Genomic DNA, 14,831 nt, shown 5'->3' with positions numbered 1-14,831 from the left:
TGTGTAACTAAGTCCAAACCAAAAGAGGCTTAGTTGGGCCCTGTGTATTTCTGGGAGCAGCCAAGCCATGCTATCTTAATTTAACCTTTGAGTTCCAGCCTTGTAGAGCTGATTTTCCTCTCAGATGAGTGCTGTGCTGGATTTGTGTGGCTAAACCTGGCTTGTTTATGCCCCCCTGTGTTGTGTACCTTGCTGCTGAGAATTTGCAGAAAATTAAAGAAATGCTGAACTTCTAAAACCTGCAGGTGAATGATGACCTGAATATGAGACAGCATGCCTAACCAGAGGGGGTACTGGTGTTACCTGATATGGAAAAAATGCTCCGAGGAATTAAAAAAACCCATGTTATTAATGGCACTTTTCTAGCAGGCTTGTACTGCCAGCCAGAGGCTAGAGGAGGATGAGGAAGACAGGGATAAAATTCCCTGAACCTTACCAATCCAGCTGGCTTAATGTACTTTGCTGTTTGAATATATGATTTGCCTAGTGTCACTTGTGGATGCTTTATAACTCACCTAAATGTCCAGTCGTCCTGCAGCCTGTTAGCTTCTTACCAGCAGCATTATGTGGTGTAGCCTCGTTGTGTGGGTTCATCTGTTAAAGGTATTTCACTTGATGGGCTCCATATACTCTGCCTGGGAAAGTACCCATAGAACTGGGTTCTATGTGTGTGTGCTCTTCAGTGTTTTGTCATATGGTTTTTCTGCTTCCTGTCTTGGCTTTATTCTTTCTACAGAAGCTTTTGCAAGCTCCCAGACTGTTTCTCTGCAAGTTTTTTCCTGCTGCATTCCTTCATGAGTGCCAAGTATGCAGTGTGGCATTCCTTGCCAGGACATATGTCAGTTCTTCTGCTTCCTCTTGTGCCACCTTCAGCCCCTGTATTTGCCCCCTCTAGCAAGTGGTAGTTTGTAACCTCTAGCAGTAGTTGCAGTGTTTTCCTTTTCTCCTTGTCCCACAGGAGACATGCATAGAAAAGTGCTGTCTTTGGGCCTGGGCACATGGTTTTAAGTGTTGAGACACAGGTAATGTGTCTGATGAAGCAATGAAGGAAAGTCTTCTTACAGTTGGAGCACGTTCAGGCTGGAAAGGACCTTAAAGCTCATCCAGTTCCAACCACCTGCCACAGGCAGGGACACCTTCCACTAGACCAGGCTGCTCAAAGTTCCATCCAGCCTGCCCTTGAATACTGCCAGGGATGGAGCATTCACAACTGCTCTGGCCAACCTGTGCCAGGGCCTCACCACTCTCACAGGGAAGAATTCCTTCCTTGTATCTAACCTGAACTTCCTCTGTTTCAGTTTAAACCCATCACCTCTTGTCCTGTTGCTATAGTCCCTGAAGAAAAGTCCCTCTCTGGCATCCTTGCAGGCCCCTTTCAGATCCTGGAAGGATGCTCTGAGGTCTCCATGCAGCTTCTCCTCTCCAGGCTGAACAGCCCCAGTTTTCTCAGCCTGTCTTTGTATGGGAGGTGCTGATCATCACCGGCCCCTGATCATCTTCATGGCCTCCTCTGGACTTGCTCCAACAGCTCCATGTCTTTCTTATGAAAAGAGGTTCTTTCTTCTTATGAAGAGCCTCAGACCCTTAGAGTTAATGGTAATGTACATGAGCTCAACACTCAGCCAGAAGCCTCCAAGTGTTGTCATCTCAGACTCTTTCCAAGTGGATCTGTGTGAGTCTGGATCGTACCTGAGGTGTTTGACTCAGTTACTAACTCAAAGCATGTACCACCTCCCAGGTGTGCTGGGAATTAACTTGTTTCCCTGCATAAATGGGAGCTTAGCAAGGGGAACATTTCCATACATAGCTCAGCAATGTAGCCTCTGACAGTGCAGATAAACACCTAGAGGTTTAGTCATTCTGGAGTTTCTTCACTTGCATGCTCCCTGTGAACCTGTGGGGTCTGGGGCTGTCAGGCCCCTGCCCTGCAGAGCATTTCCCTGCCCATCCCTTTGCTCTGCAGTCTTCCTGCATCTTACTTTGTCACCATCCCTGGTGCAGTACAGGCATTGCCCTGCTGGGCTCCAAGCTAATAAGTAACTGTACATTGTAGCATGATCTGTTTTGTTGGTGTGTGTTAAACTAATGTTACAAACGTGTAACAAAGTGGAGGTGAGTTCTTGTCTGGTCAAAGTGCGATGACCAAATAACTAGAAGTACTGCTGCTTTTTTTTTTCCCCCTATTCATTTCAGTTGCATACTTTTTTCTCTACACTGTCTTCAGCTTTCCCTTCTTCGTAATATAAGAGAAAAAAAAATTTCTTCAGGTCCTTGGCTGGTCAGTTTTCCCTGTGAATCCACTAGACACAGTTTAATAGAAGCTGTTCAATTGTTATAACAGTATCACAGGTAAGAATGCTGAACTTCCCTTTTATCTCTTCAATGTGCTTGTATTCTGGCACGTGTTAGTTGTTGTGAATGTGTTTAAGCTGGCATTGTCAACAGAAGTGCTTTGGGTATGGCAGGAGCTTAAAAGAGAAGCCTGAGGGAGCAGGCAAAATATCATAGGATTTTTCCATCACCTTGAGAATATTTTCTCAAGGGGTTTGAGGCACAGATATAGCCAATGTAAGGGGAACAAGCTGTGTTTATTGCTGCTTGAGTTGTTTATAAGCATGGCCAGGGAACAAGCAAGGAGTCTCTGTGGCTCACCACTCATGGTTAATTGTCCTGTTGTTCTTCTCACAGTTGACAGAGACATACTGGGCAGCATGATGAGTTTCCCAGTACAAACCAGCCTACTTTGTCTTTCCTGCCAGTCTGGGGAGCTCTGGATTTTCCTTTGCCACACCAAGTCTTTGTGGGAGAGGTTTCTAAGTGCCTACTGTCTCTCACATGCTCACCACATGCTCCTCTGGAATCCTTTTTGACTTCCTTAAGATTTCTCTCATGTGGAATGTAAGCTTGCTCTAAAGCTTGTCAAGATCATGGTGTAAGATAGATAGTGTTACCTCTTATGTGAGGATATTGTTGTGAGGAGCAGAACATGTGAGGTATTCCAACAACAAAACTGTATTTTAAGCATCCCCATTAAGAAACATCCTTAGACAGTGTTTTGTTTATTTTTAGGTTACACAGCCAGGTGTCTGTGTACATGAGGTGGTGGGAATCCTCCAGATAATGTTTAAAAAATGAAATAGGCAAAATAATATTCTAAAATATAAACGAGCTTGATTTCAAGAACAAATGAACCTCAGTGCCATGAGGAGAAGAGCATTCCCGGGCAGTACAGTGGCTTGGTTGTAGTTAAAAGTGTCTGGTCGCACTTTTATCTATTACACACTGTGAAGCTCTCCCACAATATTTCCTTTTTTATAACAGCAACTCAGGCATGAGACTCTCGTGAACCTGCTGGAAGTGTGTAAAAAGAAGAAACTGTGGTACTTGGTGTTTGAATTTGTGGACCACACTGTACTTGATGACCTAGAGGCATTTCCAAATGGACTAGACTACAACAGGGTTCGGAAATACTTTATTCAGGTCATGAGAGGAATAGCATTTTGCCACAGCCATAACATAAGTATGCACAAGAAGCCAGCTTTGCAGGTAACCTTGAATGAATAGATACAGAAGTGTATCATTTTGATATATATTAAGACCTAGAGAAATAGAGCTTTGGCTGAAAGGGAAGAGTCAGGGCAGGAGGGCAGGACTGAATTTCATATAAAATGCCAGAACTTGATGTCAATGAATGTATCAGTCTGTCTCTGATTGATTTGTGAGAGTGTTTCAAAGGAAGGGTCCAGAAGTCCATGGGGATTCTATACTTGGGTAGCACCTTATCATGGGTTGGCTCATCTTGCAGGGGGAGAAAATTGGGGCTGTTCAGCCTGGACAAGAGAAGCTGTGTGGAGACCTCAGAGCAGCCTCCCAGGATCTGAAGGGGGCCTGCAAGGACGATAGAGAGGGATTCTTCATCAGGGACTGTAGCAACAGGAGAAGGGGTAATGGGTTTAAGCTTGAACAGGGAAAGTTTAGGTTAGATATAAGGAAGGAGTTCTTCCCTGTGAGGGTGATGAGGTACTGGCACAGGTTAGCCAGAGCAGTTGTGAATGCTCTGTCCCTGGCAGTGCTCAAAGCCAGGTTGGACAGAGCCTTGAGCAACGTGATCTAGTGTGAGATGTCCTGCCCATGGCAGGGGGTTAGAACTGGATGATCTTAAGGTCCTTTCCAACCCAAACCATTCTGTGATTTTATGAGTCTGTTGAAAGTTGGATTCTGATAGTGTCTATGTAAACACGTAGGCTTGCTTTTTCTCTTCAGTATTTTTAGGTTTTTCTTCTCAACTGATTGATAGGCTTGCCAATTTAATCCTAGTTGCTTACCTATGTATATATATATATACGCACACACATATATATTTATGTATTTTTACGTTTGGGAAGCTGTTTCTCTTATGAGTGCCTAAAACACTCAATGTTTAACTGCAGGACATGCGCATGGCCTTTGCAATACATACAGCTTTTAAACTTTTGGTCAAGGCTAGATTTTCAAGCATAATAAATTGTGCCTGTTAAAATATTTATGGTAAATACACCTGCCAAGTATAGGCATAGAGATACATGAAATAAATGTTTCTGTGTGAAAAAGTTAGAGGTTCTGTGCTTACCTATACACTGGGGTCAGCAGTTGTTTATTGACTGAGTGAATGTAGCTGTATTTTACAGACTCCATATGTTTCCTGTGCCTGCAAAATAAGGATTTTTCTACCTGTGTGTGAGAAAGCGACTGATTTTGTTGAGCCAGTCCATTTACTGTTTGGAAAGGAGGAATTTATTTGTCTTGACTTGTTTTATTTCCATGCAGATAATCCATTCGGATGTTAAGCCAGAGAACATACTAGTTTCCTAGTCGGCCATTAGCCTAAGGGAATGATGTGATGTTGACCACCACCTTCAAAACTAGTGCACACTTTGGCAACAATAAAAGAGGACAACTCTAAAAGCGTGCACGGAAGTTCTTGCAGCCCCCAGCACTGCGGGGAGATGGGAGGATGGCTTTCCACTTCTGCTCTGCCCGTCTGCTTGTCTGCGCTCGTGTCACAGCCTGGGGCTAACAGGAATGGCACTCGGATCCTCTCCTGGCATGGAAACAGAACTCATGTTCCTCTGGTGTTCCTCCTCCCCTTTTCTGCCCTCAGGTCTCCACTGCCTACTGCTCTTCATCCTTAAAAACTCCATACCTTGAGGGTATGGCCTATAATGTGCTGTTTTACCTCCAGGAATGTGCTGTCTGGTGTACGTGAGGGTTTCAGTCCAAACGCTGCTATGTATTTCTGTGCACTTAATGTAAGCCAAAGAGGGGAGAATGAAACGTGGATACCAAAATGGGGATGGGGAAGGACACTGGCTACACAGACACTGTGCTCTGGGCTTTCCACTTCAGCAGGTACAGCCAAGCTGCAGTGAGCAACAGGACGTGTGCATCTGTTCAGTGGTGGAAAAAATCTCTGGGACTTGCCCCAGCACTCCCTGAAATCCCTCTTGGATTGGACTGGTTTTGTTTCCTGTTCAGTGGTCAAAGTGCAGAGTTGCCAACTTGTAACTGCCTCTGTGCTCCTTGAAACCGGAGAGCAGGAATCCCAACTCCCTCTGAGGAAAAGGAAGTGCCTTTAGAAAGAAAAGAGGTTTAGGAAGAAGATGGCTTTGGGTGGGCTTTGAACCCCTGGATGCCTCAGGCAGCACCCGTCTCACCTCCTGTCTAAGAGATCTGTGGGGTTCATGAGGAAGAAGAGTTTCAAAGTGGGGATTTCTCTGCAGAAATGCAGAGGGCTTTTCCACCTAAATGAACATGTCTGATAAATCCTGCACCTCAAGAGCAGAGGCTTTGTGTGTGTGGGGAGGAGCTGTGAGGATGTTTGGTTCTACTGACAAGGCAAAGGACTTTATGTTGGTGTGATCCCCCCAATTCTTTGCTAATGGTTTGTCATCTCTGTGGGAGGGAGGAGAAAAAGGGCCCCCTCCTGCACTTGGATATGTCAGCCTCTGGTTTTGTAAATCCCAACAGCACAAGCAAAGCATCATCTGAAGAGCCTGTACTTCCCTGGACTCTGCTTCTTTTCCATACTGGAAACACCCATGATGGCTTTGGGAAGAGAAGGTACCTTGCTTCAGATTCTGCCCCCCCTTGTAACATGCAATCACTGCCAGACATGGGAGAGTGCCCATTGGGCTGGCAGAAGAAACTGGGTTTGCTCCTGTCTTGCACGTTTTGGAATGACTGCATTTCATTTTCTTTCTGTTTTCCTCTCTGAAAGGACACAAAAGTCCTTCCAGCTGCTGCATCTGGAACTGAGGCACCGACAGAGGCACCTGCCAAGGGAAGGCCCTGTGTTGAAGCACCCTCAGGAAGGATGAAGTGTGTGTGAAGGGGGCCTGTAGGGTAGATGCTTCATCCTCAGCTGGAAACTTGGACGACAAGGCCAGACACTTTCTGGGGTATTCAGGTGTTTAATAAGAGATAGAGGAAGGTTTCTGGGTGATAAATGGAGCCTCCTGGTCCCGCAGGGTCAGTGAGTGCCCTGCTGCTGGCCCGGCTCCTTTGGCCACTGCTGGTGTCGCCTTCGAGCATCAGTGGCGAGGCAGCTTCTCGGCGGGTGCAGCGGAGTCTTCAGAGCTGCTGCTCTTCCTCTTGTGAGTGCAGCAGGGACTGCGCCTGGAGCAGGCCCTGCCCCGGCAGGGAGCAGAGGCCCCAGGCACAGCCTGCCCTGGCTCCTGCTGCGCTGGGATGGGAGCAGGGACGCAGGCAGGACCCCCCTGCACGGCAGCGGGCGAGGTGCTCGGGAGCACGTCTGCGTTCCCTGCGGCAGCGCTGCTGGATGGGGCTGCTCTGGGCACAGGGGCCCCCAGCGTGCAGGCAGTGGGGCTGGGGCTGGGCTCGGGGCTCAGCTCCCGGCCCCCGGGGCGCTCAGAGCAGCTCACTTTGGTCGTGATGCTCCACTCGCCTCTGTGCTGGCTGCCACAGGAGGTGGTTCTCACCACGAGCTCGCCCTCGCATCGCTCCTGGACGGCCTTCCAGCTGGTGCTGGCCACAGGGCTGCCCTCCAGCCACCAGCTGAACTCAGCCCAGCACTCGCTGCCGCTGTCGCTCTTCTCCAAGCCGCTGGCATCACAGGAGTCCTCGCGGATCAACAGTTTGAGCGCTTCATCCACGCACTTCTCCTCTGTGGCCGCAAGGAGCCTGCGCACGAACTCCAACGTGTGGCTCCGCAGGTCGGGGCGCAGCACCGCAACCAGGGCGTCTTCATCCAGGCCGTAGACGGGCAGCGCGTCCAGGATGATGTGTGTCAGCATGAACGCCTTCAAGCTCCGCACGCCAAAGAACCGCTCCAGCTCCCGAGACACCCAGAGCTTCAGCAGGAGCAGCAGCTTGGGGTACTTCTGGAAAATGGACGCCCAGGCAGAGGCCGGGAAGCCCCCCACGTACTGTGGATCCATAGCACAGGGTTGGTGCACCCCGGGTGCTGCTGGCACTGGCAGTCCAGAAAGACCTTGCTCTGGGGCGCTGAGGGATGCTGCTGCACGGGCTCCTCTCACAGCTCCTCGGAGGCGTCTCCCACTGCGAGTGCCCGATGGAAGCCACTGGGTGGAATATGAGCAGTGGGAGCAGCAACGTCACGGGGCGTGGCTGGTGACGTCACAGGGCGCTACTAGTGACGTCACGGGGCGTGGCACTCAGAGTCGCAGCTGTCCTGGCTCTGCAGAGCCCAGCTGGTGCCATAGATGCAGACATCCTGGACATTCCTGACCAGCACAGGATTGTGAGGAAGGCAGAGATTATGGCTAGGGGACAGAAAGAGGCATGGTCCATACAGACAAGGCTTTTCTGTTGGGAGGCGATGGAGGCACAGGGCACTTGCCCTGTTTTCCAGCTCTGCTCCCACTACAGATGGCTACGAGCAATAGGATTCCCAGTGTCAGGCAATATTAACAGTGGCAGCTATAAAGCCTGTGTGACAAGGTTGCCTTTCCTTCCGTGGCTCTGTCTATAATTAAGCTGGGAATGGGGTTTCCTAAATGCAGTGCCCCAACTAGGGAATTTCTGGAGTGATTGCCGGCTGGATTTGAGCAAGGATTCCATGACATTTCCAAACTCCCTGGCATCCTGCCCCCAGCCAGCAGCAGCACACTTAGGAGCCTCTCTTTATGTACTCAGACCTATACGGGGCGATTATTCATTTTGTTAAAGCTGTATTCCAATCCCTTCCAAAGGCAGGACAATTAATGTATTGAAGTATATTGAAGTGAATGTATAAAACCATTGAAGGGGGAACACCGTGACACCCGCTCTGACACCCCAATGGGTTTTTCCCTGATACAATATACCTCCTGGAAAGAATCCTGCCTTTGTGGCGTGTCATCCCTGAGGTTTTGCTGGAGTTCAGGAGACACTGAAAGCAAATAACACAAGCAGAGGCTCCAAGGCAGTGCTGAGCAAGCTGGAAGGCCTGCACCTCCCTGGGGCTGGGCTGATGTTTGAGCTGGTTCCTTCAGCCCTCTCACTATGGGCAAAATTTCACTCCACATTTCCCTCCACAAACCAAAAATGGAACAATGTCTGGTTTCAAGCAGGCAGAGTGTGCGATTCCAGCTCTCCATAGGGATGCACTGCTCAGCACGGGAAGGGTAGGGGCTGAACCAGCAGCACTGGGCTTTTGCCTCTTGCCTTCACACCTACTTGGCCTTTTCTTTCTCCGACCAAGCAGGAATCACACAATAGCCCAGTGCCAGGAACTGGTCCCCTCCAACCAAGTCACCAAAGCTGGGTTTATACAGTGTGAGTTCTTTTGAAGGCAATGCTGCCGTGGGATGGCTTCTGCTTGGCTGTGGGAGGTGCTCCCCATCAGCCTATGTCTGCACTGGCCTTGGTGCTTGGCAGGACCAGGTATGTCGAGCAAAATAAATGCCACAGCTTGAGGGCAGAAGATGAGCCCCTTGGGATAGCCCATCTCCTGGAGCCATTTCTTTTAGTCCAATGCAAAGCTACAAAGGCAAAAACTGAGCCAACAATTTGAAAGCATCAAACCCACATGAGGGAATTAGAAAAATACTGTCAGAAGAAAATGGGCTCCTCTGGGGCTGGCCTGAAGCAGAGCTGCCTGCTCATGGGGCCATTGGGGCTGGCTTGAAGCACAGCTGCCTGCTCATGGGGCCATTGGGACTGGCTTGAAGCAGAGCTGCCTGCTCATGGGGCCATTGGGGCTGGCTTGAAGCAGAGCTGCCTGCTCATGGGGCCATTGGGGCTGGCTTGAAGCAGAGCTGCCTACTCATGGGGCCATTGGGGCTGGCTTGAAGCAGAGCTGCCTGCTCATGGGGCCATTGGGGCTGGCTTGGGTTTGCTTTATTTTAACTGCTTTTAGTAGTTGCAGGTCTTAATCATTTACTAAGCAAAAGCAGCCCACGAGAGCTGGGGACAGAACCCTTCAACTGGCCCAGTTCCCCTTCCCAGCAGCAGAAGCCCTCAGCAATTCTAAAGTTCACCTTTGGTCATTGGCATGGTGGCTGCTGAGCACAGCCCCAGGGATTAAACCCGGCTGCCCCTGCCTCATCCCTGCCCTGCTTCATTCCCACCTCCCAGCTGCAGTTTTGCAATGCTCTTTCTGCAGCAGGAGGCCAGAGGCCCCGTGCTTCCCACTTGTGTCACCTTGTGCGTGTCCCCCTGTGCTGTGGCTGGCAGTGCAGGATGCCCAGCAGTGTGCTACAACCCCAACAGCGTTTTGGGGCTGTGCTGTGTCCCCTGTGTGTGGAACGAGTGGTTTCATGCGGGTTGGGGTGCTGTGTGCCTGCTGCCTGCCTCTTCTCCTGGAAGTCTCTCACACCAATCTTGGCTTTTACATTAGTTTTACCCTCCATGTTTCTAGCTGTAGACCTGCAGCGAGTCCTCTTCCAAATGCAAACCCCAGAATTTATACATTTAGAATCCATCATTTACTTTAAAAACCCAAATTCACTGCTCTCAGGCCCAAACTCAGGGCTCTGGAGGGAGGACCACACAGGGCATCTCCTGTTACCAGTGGGATGTGGCTGTAGGAGTTGGCTTCCTTCATTGCCCCTGACCAGGGCACCCTGCTCCCCACAGACATCCAAAACCCTGTGGCTCTGCACAACAACCCCCCCCCCCCCCCGCAACTGGAAAGCAAAACCCTTGGTGTTTCCCTTCTGCTTTCTCCACGCTCTCAAATGACACTGGCCTCTCTTCTAACCTCCCTAGGAGGCCAGGAGCTCTCTCCCCCACCAGGGTCAACCTGGCCACACAAGAACATAAATCCCAAGAAGCACTTGAAGTGAAATACAAAGAGCCAAACTGACTTTAGAAACGAGCATCCCAAGGTGCATAAAGCCTAAGAGGGTTTCAGGACACCCAGCCTGCATCTCTCTGATTTCCATCTCAGCTTCTCAGACCAGTCTTTGAGACAATGGGCAGTGGAGTCTGATCTCAGATCAGTCTCTCGCAGAGTGGACACAAAATGCAGTAGAAAATTCTGTTGTTTTTACAAATGAGAGAACGTGTCATGATACCGAGGTGTGAATAATTGAAAACTAAAAAGGTTTTTCATGTAGCTTGTGGAAACGGGTGTTACAGGGAGGGGATGATGTTGAAAGGATTAAACAAAATCTATCATCTCTGTGTCTGTCTAGTTTTATTACCTGACTAAATATTTTTGGGGTAGTACTAAATCTCGTGCTTCAAAGTTGAAGCGATTTTGATTTTGAAGATCTGGATGAAACCTGAGATATGTGTGTAAGAGTAGGTGCATTAACCTGTGCTTCCCTCTTCTATAGGATTCTTGTGCCTTACACTTACACCTACAGCTGGGTTAGTGTAGACAGTGGGGTTGTAACTCAGGTAGCAGCATATCTGCAAAATACAATGCAACCGGTCCTGTGTCTTTGAGTCTTAAACTATACACAGTCGAATGTATACAAGATAAGCCTCTTCTTGTAGGAAACTTAACTTGGCTGAAAAACTTTTAAAGGAGTTTGACTGCATTCTGTGTATGTGTAATACAAACTATTTAACACCCATGGAAGGGACTTCAGATAATTCTACACTCGCCACATTTATCCTTTCATGGCAAGGTCTTTAAAAGGCAACTGTTAGCAAAGAAATAGTGCAAATGTATGAAGAAGGATGTAAGAGTAGTGGTTTTGTGTTATGTGTCTTTCTGTAGAATTATAATCAAAAGGTATCTGAATATTTTAATATCTGTATGTTTTCTAAATCTGTTTTATGTGCAGCTAGTTTGCCAAGAAATTAGAAAGAAAACCTCCAAGTGGATCTGTAGGTCTGTAGCAGGGAATCCATACAATAAACAAGTTCAGTTCTAAAAGATGCTTTGTCTCATCTTTGCTTCATATCTTTTCTACCTTTTCTGAGTGGTATAAATGAATGAGTAAATGTCGTATCTTAACTCTATAACCTGCTGTAAAACATGTATGTGATATCTTGGATTTTCTTTAGTCTTTTCTTTAGTCATTTCTTTCTAGTGAATGACTTTTTAGTGTTTGAAGGCCCTATACTGCTGGATATGCGTATTAAGCACCTGATGAAAACAAAGCAAATAACACAAGCTACTGCCCTAGCAAAACTCTGCTCTGACCATCCAGAAATCAGTTCAAAAGGCAATTTCAAGCAAACCTACCTGGTCTGTCTTTGCTCAGGATCACAAGATGAAAAGCTAATGGAAGAAGTAAGTAAAAAATGAAGAGCTTTCTTTAGACTTACTTCTTTAATGATGATAAAGTCACTAATCATAGGTTGTTTTCATGTAGAAGAATTGGGTTTTTGTTTTTAAATATGATCTGAAATATTTTGGTTGGGTTTTGGGTGGTTTGGGTTTTGGTGTTTTTTTTGTGAGTAATTTTCAACTGACTAGTAATGACTAGTAATGACTAGGGTGGTGAGGTACTGGAATGGGTTGCCCAGGGAGGTAGTGAATGCTCCATCCCTGGCAGTGTTCAAGACCAGGTTGGATGAAGCCTTGGGTGATATGGTTTAGTGTGAGGTGTCCCTGCCCATGGCAGGGGGGTTGGAATTAGATGATCTTAAGGTCCTTTCCAATCCTAACTATTCTATGATTCTATGACTCAAAACACTTGAGGAAGTGTGATTATTTGGACATTTTCTGGCTCTGCCAAAACTTTGATTTGCTTCAGGTATTTTAAGGTTCTGCCTCAGATCTTATTAGTGAAGGAAGGTAATGGCTTTCCCATTCTTCCTATTTTAACTATAACCTTTTATGTAGTATGTAATACATAGGATGGGGCCCTTCAGATGCTACTTTCAGTTCAGAGATTAAATGTAACCTTTTTTGATGCCAACCCCTGGGTGAAATTGGAGGTGAAATCAGATATGTGATCTCGTTTGGAACATAAAATCCTTATTTAAATGCAAATGTCAAAGAAGAGATGGCAGCTTTGCTTTTCTGAATTCTTTCAGGTGACATCTTCAATTCTCACCCCACCCCAAAGTTCTGTCTGAGCTTTTTTTGCCCTCTTTAAAAGAAAACTAACAGTAGTTGTCAGTTTTCTTGTCTGTCTGCATCTCTCTGCTTTTTCTCTCTGTCGTCTTTTTACTCATTATGTTTAATGAGTATGTTGAAATTGATTTTAAAGGGATGAAAACTATGCAGTGTCTAGAGATGGAAAAATTGCCTACCTAGATACAGACTAAATTCTAAAATGACAGCTTCTCATTGGGTGTGCTCTTCCAGTATTCAGGATCAGATTGGTCTTCCCCTTCCAGCTTTGGCTGCTGCAGGCCCTGCCAGAACAGGCTTAGGAGGAGCTGGGACAGGGCTGTGTAATCTATTGTGTGTTTGCTCAATGGAACTTGGAATTTGTAACCCTGCAAACACGCTTCCTTCATTACTCAGCCCCAACATGCTCCCAAAGCAGAATGGGCTCAGACAGTGAGTGAACCATGAATCCCCATGGACAAAAGGAGTGGAGTAGTTTGGTTTGTAAGAATGCGTTCAGAACAGGTAAGTTCAAACTAGGTTATTGCAGAGAACCTAATACAGAGATTTGCAAACCTTGGATTGCTTGGGTTACTTAGCTTTGCAGCTTCAGCTGCAGCATGGGTTGCAGTATTACTAGCCACTCTGGAAAGTTAGTGTGTACCAAGAGAATGCAGATGTTAAGGTGGATGTCAGAACTGCAAAGGATAGTTGTTTCACAGTGGGAGAACAGTAAGAAAATGGGAGACAAAAAAGGTAAACTGTAAATAATATAGCTCACTCTTTAGTGGCGTGTAAATTTTGATATCTGTTCAGAATAAGCAGAAAAGTAAAACTTGAGCTCATTTTTGTCTTGGATTAGTCTATTTGCTTCAATAATGTGAAGAATTCAAATCTGCAGTATGTAAAAGCTAGACTGTCTTCATGGCTGGACCTGTGCAGACCTTTGCTGGAAGCTGGGTCCCTTAGGAACAGTGAAATGCTAGAAAGGCATTTCAGGGAAAAAATCCTTTTATTGTAAGTTCAGTTTCTCATACTCTTCCCTAAGCTTTTAACTGATGGTCCCTCTGTGAGATGGGGCACTGAGCAAAGTAGACCTTCAGTCTAAATTGGTATCACAATTAATCCATCCTCTGTGAGGTCTTGAGAAATGCAGTCTTCTTTAGACAATGATTTTGCGGATATTAAACCTCAAATGATGTTCAGTGAAGGGTTCTTAGTACACTTACAGTGTCCATTTAGAGGAAAAAAACAAGTTACTGTACTCTTCAAAATCGTAGTTTGATTGTGGGGCCAATAGCTGGGTAACATGGTGCCCAACCAAACTGTGCTGCCACCTTATCCAAAGTACTGAACTAGCTGGGTGTTCGGGTGGGCACTGCTGTTTCTTGCTTTGGGTGGTCTTGTGGTTTCTCAAGAGAGACTTGGAACAGTGCTTTTCCAGTGGTCAAGTTATTTTTCAGCTGTCAAAGAATAAATACCAGCATGTTCTGCCAGATGCACTAATTAATGTCAACAAACCAGTTTGCTGAAAAACAAATTAGACCGTAGATGTAACAAGTACTGTGATTCACTACTGATACAACTGTCTAGTACTATCGGGTGACTGGTTTTCCCTTTGTTTTCTTACAAAACAAAGTGCTTCCATCATTGCTTGAACAAACAAGTTATGTTGCAGAGACTGTCATGTTTTTCTAGAAGATAATTCAGTTGATCTACTTCTTACTGTACAGCTTCCCTTTTTATCTTTGATTTTTTAAAAGCACAGGAACAGTCATGTTGAACCTCAGCTTCATTAATCATTAAATCATTAATTATTAAATTAAACCTGCTCTTATATTAAAGCAGCAGTGACATCAGTGGCTAGTGAACTGGGTTAGAATTTCAGGAATAATGTTCTTCTATGAAGTTGCCATTTCAAGTTCTAAGTCTGCTTAGTACAATTGTTATAGGTATGTAATATCTATGAATAATTAATGTACCTTAAAATTTTAGGTGGCTGGGACAGTAAATACAAATAATTCTTATGTCTGAGAAACAAGTTTATATTCACTTTAATAAAACATTTTTTTCTGGTGGTGTAATCAGTTTTGGCACTCTAGAAACACTGATTTGATTTGCAACTTACCTCTGATAGAGTGAAATATTCATTAAATCCTAATTTACTGTCTTTTTGTAAAGGATCAGATAAGTGTATGTCTGAAAAGGAAACCACTTGCTTAGTTTTGGTCCTGTTTTGTTTCCTCCCTTCTAGATCTCAGAAGTGGATTGCAAAGATGCTCTAGAAATGATCTGTGTTGGGGGTCGAGCATGGGCGCTTGAACAGGCCTACAGCAAGCTGTGAGAAAGTGAACTTATGACCCCAGGTTAAAAG

General features: G+C 46.2%; 1 long non-coding RNA gene across 1 annotated transcript in view; it reads left to right on the top strand.

Moving 5' to 3' along the window:
• LOC117436476 (uncharacterized) overlaps positions 1 to 14,831 on the top strand; it is a 19,214-nt gene extending 4,383 nt beyond the window's left edge. Inside the window, exon 3 of the long non-coding RNA XR_004549845.1 lies at positions 14,712 to 14,831. This is a non-coding gene — a long non-coding RNA (uncharacterized lncRNA). The remainder of the gene's footprint in view (positions 1 to 14,711) is intronic.

The sequence above is a fragment of the Melopsittacus undulatus genome, chromosome 7 (genome assembly GCF_012275295.1).
Source record: "Melopsittacus undulatus isolate bMelUnd1 chromosome 7, bMelUnd1.mat.Z, whole genome shotgun sequence".
In the NCBI taxonomy this organism is placed as follows: Eukaryota; Metazoa; Chordata; class Aves; order Psittaciformes; family Psittaculidae; genus Melopsittacus; species Melopsittacus undulatus.
The sequence above is the reverse complement of the archived record's forward strand: the minus strand, read 5'-3'. Positions and strand labels throughout refer to the sequence as shown.